At 37.0% G+C, this 17,077-nt stretch overlaps 1 long non-coding RNA gene across 1 annotated transcript in view; it reads left to right on the top strand.

Annotated features, from left to right (window-relative positions):
- The window catches only part of LOC134216360 (uncharacterized), a 170,856-nt gene that overhangs the window by 153,270 nt on the left and 509 nt on the right, over nucleotides 1-17,077 (top strand). The window lies entirely within an intron of this gene.

Raw genomic sequence — 17,077 nt, 5'->3', positions numbered from 1 at the left:
TAGAAGAGTGATTTAGAAAGAATCTGCTTGAAGTGATTTTATGGAATGTCTGAAAGAAATTGAAATTATTTTAGGATGGAGATGAATAGAAATGTCAGTGAGTGATGGGATTAGACAAAGATTGCAACAACCATTATCCGATTATCTGTAGTGAAGTTCGTAGTGACATAGAAGTGGTGGATAAGTGAAATAAAAGGAAAAATTAGAAACCTAGCTGACCCAGAGCCTTATGAGGATTCTGGAGCTGCAGATGAAAGTAAGTTGAGTGATGGACTTCTGTTGTGTAACGATCATTTTTAAACCATACAGGGTCAATGCATGACAGTTGCTCTATATTTAATCAATGACTTTGAATTATTTTCTGATACTAAAGGAATTATGAATCAAATTTGATTATAGTAGGTCATGAAAATTTTCTGAAAAGAAAATGAAAAAAATTTTGAATCAGAATAGAAAAAACATTTTTGTCTTTTTTCATCCGTCCGCAAATGATGGAAGGACAATACGAGCCGACATTTAAATTTTGATGCATTCTTACACTTTATCGTATTCGACTTATGTGACCTGAATAAAAACTGAACATGTTCAATAAATCAGTCAGAACTACAAAGTTTTTTTGTGGAATATGGGTATATGATTATTACCTAATATTAATCAATATAATGTGGATATTTTAAATTTACTATTCTAAGCTCCTGCGAAGTTCTACTGCAGCATTAAAGTTCAAATGCAAGCCAAATAACCGTTGAAACACTGAAACAAAACTGCAAATATGATTTAGGATGTTTGCATCGTAGAATGCTATGCATAATTGTGTGTAGCCTTACTGTGCTCCATTTTAGACTGCCCGGTGTTTCATGACCTGTCGAGAATCCTTTGCTTATAATAAGCCTCGCCTGTTCATGTACCATTGTCAAATGGGTAATAGTTCCATAAACACATTCAACATTCGAAATCCCGCGCATTATGGTGTAACGCGGGCCTTGTTTGGTGTGATGCCACATAAGGTACTAACACTTTTCTTCACGAAATTATTTGTACAATAAATTGTATTCAGCACTCAGCAGTTAAACAAGGATCATATTAGAACTCGTTCACCAAACTATTCCTGCTCTTTCAGTTGTAATTTTAAATCTAAATAACCTAACTGTACACTGCAGCGAATTGTCTCTGTTTAAATGCAGAAAGCAGATCAAAATCTGTTGCACATTGTTCATTTCATTTATTTCTTATTCTAAACAGACAACACTAAATCAACGTTTGACGCCACAATACACGGTTCGATCGCATCTCTCCATCCAGATACCCCACGCTCGCAAGTCATTGTACACCTATTCAGCCCACATCGCTGGATGCGCTCCCGCCTTCTTGTACCTGTCGGTTCTGAAGCGACACTATCCTTGCAGGGGTGCTGTCCAGCATTCTTGCAACTATCCCTGCCCATTGTACTCTTCGGCTTTAGCAACCTTCTGGATACTGGGTTCGCCGTAGAGGCGAGCTCGTTGTCATCCTTCGTCGCCACACACTGTCTTCTTGGCAGAATAGTCCCAAGATAATCCTAAGCACCAGTTTCTCGAATACTTGTTGCTCCTCAAGCATGGTCCAAGTTCTGCTGTCCGTGAAGCTACGTCTTTGAGAGTTTTGTACTACTTATTTGGTGCGGGTGGAATTTTCTTTACGCAGTTTCCTCTGGAGCTGTAGTATTGACTTCTACAAATGCTGCGTATTTCACTGAACATTGTTATCAGCCGTTAAGGATCCAATGTAGACAAATTCATCGACCACCACGAAAGTATCCGGTCTGTTGTAACACTGCTTCCTGGCTGGCGCGTTGGGTCCGCCTACAGCGTATAATTGTCTTCGAGTATCACCATCAGTTCAACATGTTGCTTCGTTTCAGACTGGATCTGTTGAGGATCTACCCTCTATTACACCGGCTCTCTGCATGCACCCTCTGGCGGCAGTTCTCAACCTTTTCTAGAGAGGATCCTTCGAACTTTTGCATTAATTAATCCCCTATTTTTTGCTGTGAATGAAGATAAGCGTAACTTTTAGATCCATGAAAAATTGACCTGAAAACTAACGGGATATATGGCTGTTCATAAGTTGGGTTGAAAATTTAATTATTCCATGAAACTTTCAATTCAAATTAGTTTATACATCAACCTTCCGAGCCTCTTGAAGAGGCTTCGGGCCTCTTGAAAGGAGAGTTCGGGCCTATTGAAGGGCTTCCGGCCCTCTTGAAGGAGGCTGGCCTCTGAAAGGGGCTTCCGGTCTCTTGAAGGAGGCTTGGCCTCTTGAAAGGAGGCTTCAGGTCTCTTGAAAGGGCTGGGCCTCTTGAGAGGCTTCGGCCTCTTGAAAGGAGGCTTCCGGGCCTCTTGAAGAGGGCTTAGGCTCTTGAAAGGCTTGGGCCTCTTGAAGGAGGCTTCGGGCCTCTGAAAGGAGGCTGGCCTCTTGAAAGGAGGCTTCCGGCCTCTTGAAAGGGCTTCGGGCCTCTTGAAGGAGCTTCGGGCCTCTTGAAGGAGGCTTCCAGGCCTCTTGAAGGAGGCTTCGGGCCTCTTGAAAGGGCTTCGGGCCTCTTGAAAGGAGGTTTCGGGCTCTTGAGAAGGAGTCTCCGAATCTTTTGGAAGAGTGCTTTGAGCCTCTTGAAAAGAGACTTCTGAACCTTTGAAGGAGGCTTTCACTTTGAATAATCTTCCGAACCTCTTGAAAAGAGGCTTCCGAGCTGCTTAAAAGAACATGCAAATGTTTGAAAATTCACGACGTATAAACTGCATTCAAAATTCAAATTATCTCGACTGAATTTTACAAGTAAGAACAATTTAAGTTTCGATTTAAAAGAATAGTAAGATCGATTGATTGTAACGTTTTTCTATCTCAAAATGGTCATGGGATCACATTAAAACCACAACATATTTTTTTGTGAATCTTTCCACCTACTTGAAGCAGGCATCCGGAAACGATAGAAGGATGCTTCCGTTTCTCTTGCAACGTAATAATCGAGTTATTCAAAAAAAGCCTTCATGCCTTTCAAACGGAGCATCCACAGATTCTATATTTCAGTTCAAGCATATTCTTAACTTATTATTCAACATTTGTTTCGATCAGGTAGATTGCATTGAAGAGTTTTTTTTTGTTAATTCAAGTTTTGTCCTTTGATCTTTGTTTCTCAGCCCTCACACTGTGCTGTTCACTGTTCACACTGTTCAATTGACTTTGATTGAGTCATAGCATTTTATTTACAAGTTCAAGACAAAGTTATGAAATGAAAAAATACACAAGTATTAAAACATTATAAATGAGTTTTATTGGAAGTTTAGGTCCGTTGCTTGCATTCGGATCAGGCTCCAATTAGGGCGCCAGTTCCAATCTAGGTTATCAAATTTAATTGTAAATATTAGTGTACATAATAGTTAGGTTATTAAATTTTAAAAACACAAGCACCTCCTAAAGGCCGTCATGATATATCTATTAACATAATTAACAATGTAAACATAAAATTTAAAATTGAGTTGGAGGCCAACGGCCGAGCACTGTACATGTGAAAATAATAATTTGAGAACAGAAAAAGTTAATAAAGAAGAATTTTACTACTACAGAAGAATTTATGATGATTTCCAAGAAAGGAAATCGAAATTCAAATAATTTCATGATAAACTCTAATGCATTTCTGGTCGATATTAAAGAAAACACTTAAATTTCATGAAGTTTTTATTTGGTTTTGCCGTTGAACATCCTGAAATTCAAATTTTCTTACGCAGAAAGATTTGTTCTCCGTGAAAATGTTGAAGGCTCATTGAATTTAAAGTATTTTTGTGAATTCGAAGAATTTGACGAATAAATTCAAAAAACTTGGTAAAAATTAACAATTTTTTCCACCGAATATTCTACTTCCAACAGGTGCTTTTAGTTTTCAATCAGAATACCCATTGATATTTCATCGAGTTCTAAGGATTTTTTTCGAGTTTATACTTGATTTTGTTTTGTTCTCAGCAATTTCAGACTATTTTTAAAGATTCAACGAAAGATTCTTTCTAATTTCACGAAACCTGTTTTAAAATCATTCGGAATTTCAGCACTTCTTCAGTATGGAAGAAATTACAAAGTTCTTACAGAAAATTTCGTTACTAGATTTTTTCATCGTTTCAGTATGAATATGGCGCCGTTCCGAAAAATAAACAGTCCTTACCAGGCTCTTCCTATAGATTACATTCTCATCTATCCAACTATCCTTCCCGTGGCACTCACGGAGATGCAGAAGAATTTCTCGGTCTGCAATGAGTGTCGGACTAATTTCTCCCCTAATCCTAAATTGGCTGAGAACGAGGCCGGCATCGTTATGGTCTTGTTGAACTCAAATCATGTGTACAGTGAGAATGGCTTTCAATCCCAGGAAAGCTATTCAATTGGCGAGTTACAAATTTGTTGTCTGGAAACGACTAGCAATTATGATATTAACATCAATCAAGCTACCTGATCCCGGATGTTCTTTTCATTGTAAAGATATGAGTATTATGATGCGAAATTATTTCAAAACGGTGCGAATATACATACTAGGTGGCTCAAATTGTATAGGACTTTGTTTAATTTTGATGGGTTCTCTTATTCGAGTTCTATTGATGCTGATGCTCGGACAAATTCACAAATCGGTCAACGTTTGGCATGCTAAACTCGTTGAAGTTTCTATGGAAAATGTATGCAGAAACATCCAAAAACAGTAATTGCAGCTGGACTACACAACTACGATGAAGAACGCTACTCATTCAGATCTTGAAGAATTTATACAGAATGTTATAAGAAACCGCGAGAAGATTCAGTTTGCCGCTAAGTTATTTTCTCTGCAGTGGGGTTTGAGCAAATTTCTTTCTTTTCACTGAAAATAAATTCACCCCTACACCAGTAAAATGCTAATATCTTTGCGTAACAAACTCTAATCTTCTGGTTTCACATAACATTCTGTATTTATTTACAGAACTGAATGAGTATCGGTTCAACAATCATGAAGGTCAACTGCAAATCTTTTTGGATGATTTTCTATAACCATAAACTCAACATTACACTCAGCGTTGACCGATTTACTAATTGTCCAACATCAGCATCAAATAGAACTGAATAAGAGGCGCATCAAAAAATTTTTTGAGCCACCTAATATCTATTCAAAATAACAATATAAACGAAGATAAAAACGTTTAAGTGTTACCAGGCAACAGTAAGCATAAATAAACATTAAAGTGGCATTATATGCGCCTTTACTGCAAAACATTAAATGCCAATCAGCCCTATAGTCGCCTTTATACTGTTATAATGCAGGTTTGAATATACTCTTCTTAATGCAATCTACTTTATCGATAAATTAAAAATTTGTTGAGTAGCATTTATTCAGCATCCAAATGCTGAATAAATGATTAATTAAAAACAAAAAAATATGTTGTGCAATAAGTTGCAAAAGATGATTTTTCAGCACGTGTTGTACTTTATCTCACGGGCGTGCCGAGTTTGATTCCTATCGAGTTTCGCAACAGTTGCACACGCTATTTTGCAATGACGAAAAATGGACTTAAATTTGATAGATCCGTTCCAAAATTGTACAATCTACCTTACTCCACATGATCATTCTTGCCAATATATATTGCTGCAGAGAACAATCAGATTCCATGTTACCGTGCCACATTGCATGTTCGATAAGCCTTGAAGCGATAGATGTACTCGCCTATGAACATTTATATGTCATGTCATCAAACTATTTAATTTATTACGCGATGGAGAGAATACACTATTTGATTTAAGCAGATTCAGTAAAATGTAGTCGTAAACTCTGTTCTGATGTTGGTTTTCATTTAAGCACCTAAATAGGTGCTATAACGAATATGCAACCCATTTGAGTTGCATAATGTTCATTAAAGCTAAAGTGACCAGATAAGTTTTGTGTGAGCGCGGAACACAAAGTTCATAGTTCAATGTGTTTAGGAATGCACTCAAAGCAAATCTATCATTTTTCCAGAACTTTTTATTACTAAGATTTGTTGCTAACTTTCGATAAACGGTTACTCATTGTAGAAGTCAAAGCTTTCTTCAAACGTTGCAGCGCATAGTAGCTGTTATTGAGTTTCACATCGTTTTGAAGTTTGGGGTCCCCTGTCTGATAACTGCAAACTGTTGCAACTACCGAATTGCACTAGAAATTGCAGTTATATCTTTCAGCTGTTGAACGTCTAGTGTATAGAAACTGTTAGAATATTATTTTAATAAAGATATGACAATGGTATCGAATCTCAAAATTATTTTCTGAATATCCTAAATAATTCTTTCTAAATTACCTAATAAAAGTATTATGATAAAGAATTAATTAGAGCATATTTTTAAAAGGCCATTCTGGTTGAAGCTTCCGCCTCCAGGAATAGAAAATTTTCCCGAAATGTGAGACTACCTTGAACACAATATTCATTTTTGGAGCACTTTCTGCATCAAGTTATTCAACGTAACTGTCAGTTTACTACCGACATCCAATATTAACAATCTTAAGGTCGTGATTTTGCTCAGAAGCGAAACCAATAGAAATATTTAATGTTAAGGTATGGTTTATTATCCATTGTTTCAGGAAAGAAAGTTAATTTGATGAATACATCGTAGAAGACGTTGAAATCATGTTATGATGCAATTGCAAGTCAAGTCATGAACGATTTTTCGGCATGAGTCGGTGGGTTTGATTCGCGCTAGATTTGAATCCTGAATGAAATTTGAGAATTTGACATGCTTGGTAATAAAAGCAGAATATATGAGATATTTTCTTAGAAGCATATTTTAATCTTGACTTTTATGATCCATGCGATTGTCTTACACGTTTGCTTCATCAAAATTATATATTAAAAATCATATAATTTCTTTGAAAATACTAAAATATTATTTCGGGACATTTATAGAAATTTGTAAAATGAGGACGTTCGCGGGACGCTTTTCACAGGACAAATAGCGAAAATGCGGACTGTCCCGCAAACCGGACATAGTCACATTAATTAAACACCATTTCGTTGGTATGGAAAAAGTAGGCCGTTTTATCACTCAAGAGAACTTTAACAGATATTGTGATCAGGAATTACAAGGTTTTTAATTTTTTTGCCCAGCATAAACATTTCGCCTTCAGGAACATTGAAACTTAATCTAACTTATCTCAATACAATCATCAAACGTTATACTCATGCAATAGAAACTTCAGTAATTGCCTTTAAAGCATCCATCGAACATAGTGCAATGGAATAATAAAATGTAGATAAACTACAGATGAATTCATGATGTGGGTCTCGAGCCTTCTATAAAAGTTTGTTTTGGAGCGATCATATATTTTACGTATACTTAGTATACGAGAAAGCAAAAACATTGTGCACGTACTGATATCTATTCTCAGTTCATTATAAGTTCATTGGACAAATAATCCCCCCATATTGGAAAACGTTCGACGTATGAACACTACAGGCTTTAAAGTGGCACTAAAATCATTGCACTTCACGAAAATCAACATTGTGCACTAAAATGCATATTAAAACTGTCTTCCTCCATGATTGCTTTGAGAATGCGTATTTGAAGACAACCAGGATTTGGAATGCTTATATCAGCATGGAGCATATGCAATGGAAGTGTAATGCTGCTATGTGCTTACTTAATGCTTATTGTTACCTGGTAATATAAACAATTTAATAATGGTTGCTCCGTTGTGTCAGCTTCAATTAATGCAACGTTAGTATAATATTTACAAAAATGCCAAAAAATCTGTGAACAATCAAGTGGTATTTGAGAAGGTGTAAAAATAGAGGTGGTCCAAGAAATTGATGAAATCAATCCGTAAATGCTACGCCACTGTATGTAAAATCCTAGTTTGCCCCTATACAAAAATGTATGTATGGGATTCTTTGAAAAAAAAATAGATTAAATGAACCGGCAATGAGATAAAAATATTAAAACTTCATTGCTAGTTGTATTTAGACCTTCGAAACCTGAGCAGATGAAGTAGGGGAACTGTCCTGATATCCATCTCACTCAATTTTTATTCTTTTTATCACATGCGTCTCACTGCTGAAAAAATCAAAATATAAGAAACAAATCCATGCTTTCCATTGTTTTGTCTTTGATGGGATGAATCGAGACCATGAGATAATTCAGGAGATTCCCTTCGATTACTTCTAGCGAATATCTTCACCAATTGAGGCGTTTTGAAAAGCGTTGCTCACTTCCTGCTTAAACAGTGACCAAATTTACGCCAAATATCGATCTCCCAGAATAGATGAAACGGTCATGCGATTTTAAATCATATTTTGACGATTAGCTACATTTTATTTGGTTGGAATCAATTAATATTAGTTTATAAATAGTAGTTGGATAGTAGTATCATTATATGCAATAAAATTACAAATATTTAATACAGTCTTGGATCTTTGGAAAAGTCAGGTTAGATGCCTTTTATGTTGTGGTTCACTTTGTAGGATAAAAAATCACAATGTTTCAATGTATCCAGTTATGTTATATAATGACATGAAATGAATAAAATAATGTTTGATGATTATGAGAAACAAATCATTAGGATAGGGAGCTAAATAATTGGCAGGACATAAATCTCGCGCTGAGTGTAGTACCGGCGTAACTGCAGTGAACGAATGACTTTCGGTGCCTATCACTTCCGCTTTATCTTGGATGGAAAAGCATTTTCCCGTGCGTTTATCGTAAAGATATACATTTTTATCATACTGTAGCTCAAAACTTTTCAGATTATAAGTCATATTTTTATGGTTGGTAAATTATTGTATAATAAATGGTGGATGACAGCTGAAGAATGGAAAATTGGTTTGATCTCACTGAATTTGATTCGTGTGAATTTTGTCATCATCATTAGCCATGAAACCTCTCCTCACTGCGAAAACACTTTCGAAGTGTTGAGTTCCTAATTAAGAGTAGCATCCTTTCATCCGTTACCGAGATCTGTCCTGGCTCGTCCTTGGGAATGCTGAGGAAGGGGAAGGATGGTTGTTAGACATCTGCTAAGAAAGATGAAGAGAACACAGAAGAACTAAGATAGAATAAATACAAAGTAGGAAAGGACGAGCCTGAATTCAACCCGCGCCTCCTGCTGTATTTTGGCAAAACACGAAAAAAATTGTTCAATAATGTGATTTTTTTCGTTTGTAAAACTTTATATGCGCACGCACTTTGAAGAGAACTTATCGAGTACTGCTTGAGCTTTCGCACTGATGCCCAGGGTGAGTTTTGCAAAAACTATGATCTGTACAGAAAAATCGAAAGATTCAGTGTCAATTTGTTCAAAACAGTTTGTTGTTGTTTCTCGAAATTTATAAAATGGATATGCAGTTTCTCAAACAAATGATTGTAATTGATCTTATTTGATTAAACTCGTTTAAAAACAAACTATTTCTTTGTTCGGTTTTGAAACAAATGGTGATATTTTTCAAACAAATTCTCATTTACTTTACTTAATAAATTTCATAGAATTTTATTCATTTGTTCATTCCTTCCAGAACAATCACCACAAGGCCGCCACGCTGGCTAATGTAATGAACTCGAAATAGCTGGTGCGTCTGGCTAAATCTCTCTCTATTCGTCTAGTGCAGTGGTCCAAACCCATTTCAGAGCCCTGGCAAAATCGAGCTTTAGTCATCGTTGCGCAATACCTGGACTGAAAACCACATCTGCAAAATGGCTGCCTTCACCGGACTTAGGATCGTCCCAACGTTTCGCGGAGTAAGTACATAGTCTAAATGCTATCGTTGCTAACCGTTGGTTCCTGATGCTATCTAAATAAGAGCAGGATATGAGTTCTTTTCCCTTGTTATGAGTTCCTTCCACTCTGCGGAAGATGTTTCGGTGCGTCAACAAAACGGATGCCGACGTAATCCAGTTTGGATCCGAACAATTCAATGCACTCGAGGGCATCAAAGAAGGGACCAGCGATGGCGTTGCTCGATATGCGCTACTTTTGTGTGTTTGCTTTGGCAGGGAAGTAATATTTGCAGAACGTTTGCTTGCATTGGGTGAGATTGTGCGTGGCGTGTTCGTAGGAGAAAACGTTTCAGAATGCTCCATTTGAGCACAGTGAAAAAATATAATTAATCGTTTTAGTTGGGTTGAATCTTCTATCCGAGCAGTGAGTCTCTGTGTGTGGAAAGTGTAATCACGCACTGAGTGTAAAATCTATCCCAACAACATTCAAGCTGAAAAGTTTTTCAGCTGCAGAAGGCAATTTTTGTTTGAATAAGCTCTTTATTAGTTTCAATGTTTGTTAGGAAGTTTGAGGACAAAAGTATCAGTGATTTTTACAGTGTCTGAACAGAAAGCACATACCTATGTAATCGGCAGAATACATCATATTTTGTATCGATGGAAGTGAGTTGGGGCGCTGTTCAGTGCTGCAGCACGCTTCATAAAATTCCACAAATAATACTTGTTAAGATGAACATTGAGTAAAGATTGAAAGATTATATATCTGGGGCAACGTTCGATACTTGTTACAACATACAATTACACATCAATAACCAGCACATCAAACTTGTGGCACGGAATTGTACTCTAATCTACGCTGAAACGGTCCTTTTCCAGCAAGTTTGCTTAAAACTTGCTTACAATTTTACGATTCAAGTATTTGCGTACATTTTGGCTATTCGTGTTCAATTACACTAATAATAGCGTTTCATTAATGTTCATGATTTTAGTAAATTTCAATGGATTTTTCTATTTGTAGTACTTGTTATTATTTGTAAAATTAAAGTGATGTAGAATAATTCAATTCATTTGGTTTTGCGACTGAGTAATATAAACTTGAACAGGAATAATGTACTGTCCAAGTGGATATCTATAGCATATAATAACGTTTCATTCCCTTCAACAACGATTAAAAACAGTAGTATATTTCACGATATAGGTCGAGTTGTCTACTAGAATTTTGCTAATTCCTTGTATACTGGGCTTGCTCTTCACGAAACATTTTTGTCTTTGGATAAGTTCAGCATTAGCAAATATTATAAGTGCTTGAGAAGGTTGACTAGTCGCATTCTTTTCTGATCATGAAGAAGTGATGAAGCTCATCAGAAGTTCGTCAGTCATAATTTCATATCTGTTTCTGTCAGTTAGGCTGACTTTAGAATATTTAATTTATTACTAAATTATTAAATTAACGTCCAAGTCGGTGGTTTAATCCCGAAAGGCAATTACCTTTAGTTGAACTTTAGAATATTATTAAAATACTTAAACCCAGAAATTTTAGTATAAAATGAACTAGAGACGATTACAGGAAGAGGTTCGGTTTGGGCAACCTTTTGTTTTCGGTCTACAACTTTGGCCCTAGTTGAGAGTATGCTGACATTTGAATATCTTGGAAAGTTAGACACACCTTACCGCCAGCGCAGAAAATAATTTTATTTCGTCGATTTGACCATTGTCAAATTTGACATTTTGGACATTTCAATTTTGTGGTTTAGTTGTTGGCACCTGAAAATCCTGCTAATAATTGTGAAGAATGAATAAGAAAGTTGCGTCGTAGCAGAATCACAAGTGCACATTGGAAGACGCTTTTGTTGCTGTTGTGATTGGAACGTCATTATTAAAATAAATCGTTTTTCCAGGTCCACCATTTTTACAAAAGCGGATCGAGAAGATATTTCTACAAATACAAAACACACGTGTTTGACATTGACACATGACACATGACATTTCTGGTCTTTCTTCTTCTTATTCAATGGCTCTACATTCCAACTGGAACTTGGCCTGCTTTTTGACGTAGGACTACGTCTGTGTTTTCTATTAGGGTACACTTACGATTGCGAAAATCAGGGACCATCACGAAATATGATGACTTTAAACTTTAATATCTAGGCCGTTTCTCGATGGATTTTCAATTTTTTAACCATTCGATTAAGGATGAGTCAACGCTTCTTTGTATTTATTTGAAAATACTATTTTAACTATTTAATCGATAATTGATAAAAAGTTTAGAAATAGGTAAACTAACCAATCACGTACATGCATCACTAGCACAGACAAAAATCAATCACTTGCGGGTTTGGATCTAGTCCTCAGTTTGAACAAGATTTTACGCAGAGCAGACGCATCAAAGCAATCGAGCGGAGCGAGCACAGCATCACGGAGGCGCTAAATTTTCAAAGAAAATCCTCTGGTAGTGGTGATGCTCGATTGCTCAGATCTTCAACCTCAAACGAACCAAAATTTCTTATGAAGAAAAGGTTGACCATAAAAAATGCACTGTGGCGATCCAGCACAAATTGTGGTGTCAGTTAGTTGGAAAGAAGACATTGGGAAAAGAAAATTGGTTCTTCTCAGGACCAACATTTTATGAAAAAGGTTAATTGCGAAATGGACTGTTTCGGTGGCATCGGGCTTGGCGTGTAGTTTGGTTGCTGTTAGTGATTCCATCCATTAAAATTCACTACATCATCTCCTCCGACGCGCTTCGCTATTTAGATTGAGTTTTGCACTTTGAAGAAAGTTTATATCGGATAGTCGGATCAACCTTCTTTTGTATAAAATCAAGAACGCCACCTCAGTGAAACTATCTACTGCAACCACCCATCGATGAACTCGCTCGGACAGACAGATGCCGAAAGATAATGTTTGTAATATGAACTCGTCTTGAGTAATTTCTGTGCCATTCCTCGCAACAATACGCATCTTAGATAAACAACATCACCAAATTTAGAATCTTGCGAGAAAGTTTCATTGGATTCTTAGAATTTGTCATTCTCGAACGGTCCGTTGTCTGGAATCCGATGAAATGGCTCCGTGCGCTGAAAGCAGCTTTCTTATATCTAATAATTCCATTAGCCCCGCCCTTCATTAATCGTTATAAGTGCATTATATTTACACCATATCAGCTCACAAAGGGCGGGGCTAACGGGCTAATTTATTAAATACAAGAAAGCTGCTGTTCGGCCGCGAGCCATTTTGATCGGATTCGAGAGCGGTTTGAAATTCGATGCAGCGGGCAGACACAGCACACGAAGTGGGTGCAGTGTGGCAATGCTGCAAATTTATTCAACCTTTGGAAGCGAAATATCATCAAGTGGCGGTCGGACAGTTGACACGCAAGGTGTCGACAAGTGATTGGATGCAGTTAGATATTGAATGAATTGGGAAAAGTAGCTTGGTTGCTGTTAGTGATCCATCCATTCAATTTTACTGCATTATCTCCCTCCGACGCGTTATCAAATTCGCCATTTACGATTGAGTTTGTACTTTGAAGAAGATTATTTCGGATAGTCGGATCAACCTTCATTTTACGAAGACCTTTTGGAGGACACCGTCTTCAAAATGGCCGAAATAAAGGAGAATAAGCAGAATCAGAAGTGCGTGAACAAACGCAAATATATTTATTTGCAACGTTTGGTTTTCGCCCACGATAAGCGTACGTGGCAAAGTAAGGATTGTGATGTCCCCAACTGAAACGATTGAGTGCTTCACGCCGATGAGTCATTTAATTCCATGGTTAGAGACTCAAATTCCATCAACGGAACAACTATTCGACTTCTTGATTCAGTTGGCCTCCGAGCAGTTTGCTCAATGTTAATAAAACGACACACATTATTATGGCGAATACCATCAATTTCGAATATCTAGTCCTACGTCACCTTTGCGTACAACCCGATTGGCTGCACCTTAGAGTTTTAACAGTATTCTATTAGCATTTCCTCAGTTATTAATTGAAAGCTTTCTATGACCGCCCTCCCTCGAGTTCAGAAGCCCACGTGCCTGAACGTACCAAGTGAGATTTTTCTCTAACTCCAACTCGATTCTCTAGGTTTGACGCCCACTCACCAGATACCTCCCAAGCAAAATGAATAATTAATTGATAATAAATTCTATTATCCGGTTTTCGGACATATTGGTAACTTGTTTTCATTTTGGTTGAATTAACACAACATAACAAAATGATACCAAAATTTTGTTCCTGAAAGGCCGATACAAATATCAAATTTATTTTATTCTGACGCTTGAAAGGTAGAGGGAGGGATAAAAAATAACAAAGAAGCGAAAAAGTCCAAAATCCATAAAATTTGAAATATTGGTGAAAATGATAGTAAAAAACGTTTAGAGGAAACAAAGAATATGAATATTTGAAGCATATTTTATCCAGTAGGGGAAAGTGGGAGACTTATTAGAGAGACTTGATCACCCCTGTTTTATCGAGAACTAAAGTAGTTTTGTTCTAGCATATTTTTTATGATCCTCTGAAAAATGGCCTTTATGTGTGAGTTATTTTTGGATTGACAACCTTATTTATTCTGCAGGGCGTTTGTATGTTTTGACCTTCCCAAAGATTTTTTTATTAGCCGCAAAATTTGAACAACTTTTCATAACAATAGTGTCAATGACCAAATGCTCGTTTTTTACAGCATAAAGCCATAAATATGCTATATCTGTACTGATGGAAATGTTAACAGTTTTAGGATATTTGGATTTGATAATAACTCAATCAAGTATCCCCATTAGTCATCCATACAAAAGTTGGCGAAAAATTCAAAAATATAATTTGTTCAGGCTTCCAATTTTTTTGTAATTCGACAGATTTGATGAGAGGTTGGCAGGAAAAATTATTTTGCGTAGATATCATCGAAAGGGATCAAGTCTCCCCAAATTGCAAAATTCATGTGCTTCGAATTCAATAACAAAATCGCTCATGAATACAGCAATTGAAAATTCCGCGTATTTTGAAGGAAAATATGGGGGCACTTTTCTAATTTCATCAAAGCTTGTTTTTGGAGAGGATCAATTTCCAGATATTTAAAAATTCGATTTTGACAGCACTCCAAAAATCAGTGTGTATCAATAACAACAAAATTTAAGGACTGTCATACATCATAAAGTTAAATAATATTTTTTAGAGAGTATGTGTGAAATCGCGTATGTTTATTTACTTTTGGCTGTGATACTAGAGTCTACCCAGTCTCCCTAGTGAATTTAACACAAAATTTTACAATTATTTTAAAATTTGGTTTTCTTTTGGAAAGTGTAAGTTCTTCATAGGTTCGGTTTTGCAGACTTCCGGGCTACATATGCAGAATACATAGGTGAATCTGAAGTAGAATCAGTGGAGCACGTCATGCAGCATGCCACGTTCTAAAAAGATTGGAATATCGTAGCTTAGCGCATAGATACGATCTCGGACAAACATATAGACAGGATACAGGACCAAATTCACCCATGCAAGAAACATGCACGGGTGTGCTGGGGGTCACTGTGGCTCAACTGGAGGCACGATCTGAGATGTCTTCTCAGGTGTCTGTAGATTCGCCTTTAATACCTTACTCCAAGCAAAGGTACAATACACTGAAAACAACCTTGCTTTTTGAGAAAAAGTTCCACTTGTTTTATGAAAACTAGCAGAGACGAACTTTGTTTCGCCTAAAATTAATAGTTCTCGAGTTATGCAGAAATGTATGCTTCATTTGTATGGGATCACCTCTTTTCAGAAGGAGGAGGAGTTTCAACCACCACTGAAACATTCTTCCCTTCCAAAACCTCCACATCCAGATTTGGTTCCTTTCTTTCGTTTCTTCGTTTCTTGATTCATTCTTTAGCTATAATGAAATTTGTGTTCCATTTAGGAGTGTCTCAAATTATCTTAAGGACCTTCCCGCCCCAAAAACCTCTATACAAATTTTCACACTGATTGGTTCAGTACTTTCCAAGCATTTGAGTTCAGACAAACATAAATTCATTTTATGTATCTCTATGTATATATAAAATGAGACGAGTTTGAGTGGTCTAGTGGTTACTGCTTCTGCCTTATAAGCAGAAGGTCGAGGGTTCAATTCAAGCTCGTCCCTTTCCTCTTTGTATTTCTATCTTAGATCTTTCTGTGTTTCACGTACTACCAAAACGATTTCTACTGTTAACCTTCCACACAATCTCAAAACTCCTGTGCATCTATGAGAGGTCGTAGAGTTCTCTGCATCTTTCTTAAGTAGGTGTCCAACTAACTATTCTTCCCTTCCTCAGCATTCGCAAGGACGTGCAGGACAGATCTCGACTATTGGACAGTGCTGCTTCCATTTAAGAGATAGTTTTAGCCCCAAATCAATATTGTGGTAACGGATGAAAGTGATCTACTCTCATACAATAGTCGCTACCACCTACGAATTTGTGCAATTGCTCAATGCTAAGGCTAATGCTGATCTCTATATATATAAAAATAAGTTTGCTTTTCCTTTGAGGCAATACAACTTACGAACGGATGAGCCAATTTGTGCTTTTCTCACATTGAATCGTCTTGGACTCTGTGTTTGTATATTCAACATTTGATCAATTTGACGGAAATGTTTCAAAATTGTCAAAATGCAACGTTTCATGGGTTCTGAAGCAAGCCATCAGTTCGAACTAAAATCGAACTAGATTGCGACGCTGCAATCAACTAAATGATTGAAGGATCGAAAAAATCCTGAGCGAGATCGGCAGGTTGGCTTAGTAAATAGATAAAACATTCTTCCAAACATGTTCAAAATAAACTCTATTACTTGTAAACATAGCGATGGGTATTGTTACATTGTTACATAGACTATATGGCACAGTGATTGGTTTCCATCTCTCTTCATCCTTGATTTGGGCCCGATCTTCCTTACGACTTCGTTTATTTCTTTGTTAGGTTTTTCGTCCAGGATATCTCGGTCTGATTCTGCTGCGATGTCTTGCTAGATTCCTGTCCAGCGCTTGCTTAGATTTCATCTCGTTTACGTGGTGTGAGCCGACCTACGACCATTCACACTGTGGAGTTGCTGTTGATATTGGATTTCGATGGCATTGCGATGGGGCTCAGCATTCGGGATCCATTTGTAAGGCTACCAGTCGTCGAGCTGTAAAACGTAGACATTGGCTGATGCATACTTGCAAATCTATATGAACTCTGCTAATATGCACCAAGTCTCATCGGCGTATACCATCACAGATTTCACGTTAGAGTTGAGTATTCGAGGTTTGGTGCATTGCCTGGGCCGATTGGATCTCCATGTTCTATGTTGATCTTGGTCCGCCACCCGACGTTGACTGGCTTTGATTTTCGACCTTATCC

Source organism: Armigeres subalbatus, chromosome 2 (assembly GCF_024139115.2).
Source record: "Armigeres subalbatus isolate Guangzhou_Male chromosome 2, GZ_Asu_2, whole genome shotgun sequence".
Taxonomy (NCBI): domain Eukaryota; kingdom Metazoa; phylum Arthropoda; class Insecta; order Diptera; family Culicidae; genus Armigeres; species Armigeres subalbatus.
The sequence above is the reverse complement of the archived record's forward strand: the minus strand, read 5'-3'. Positions and strand labels throughout refer to the sequence as shown.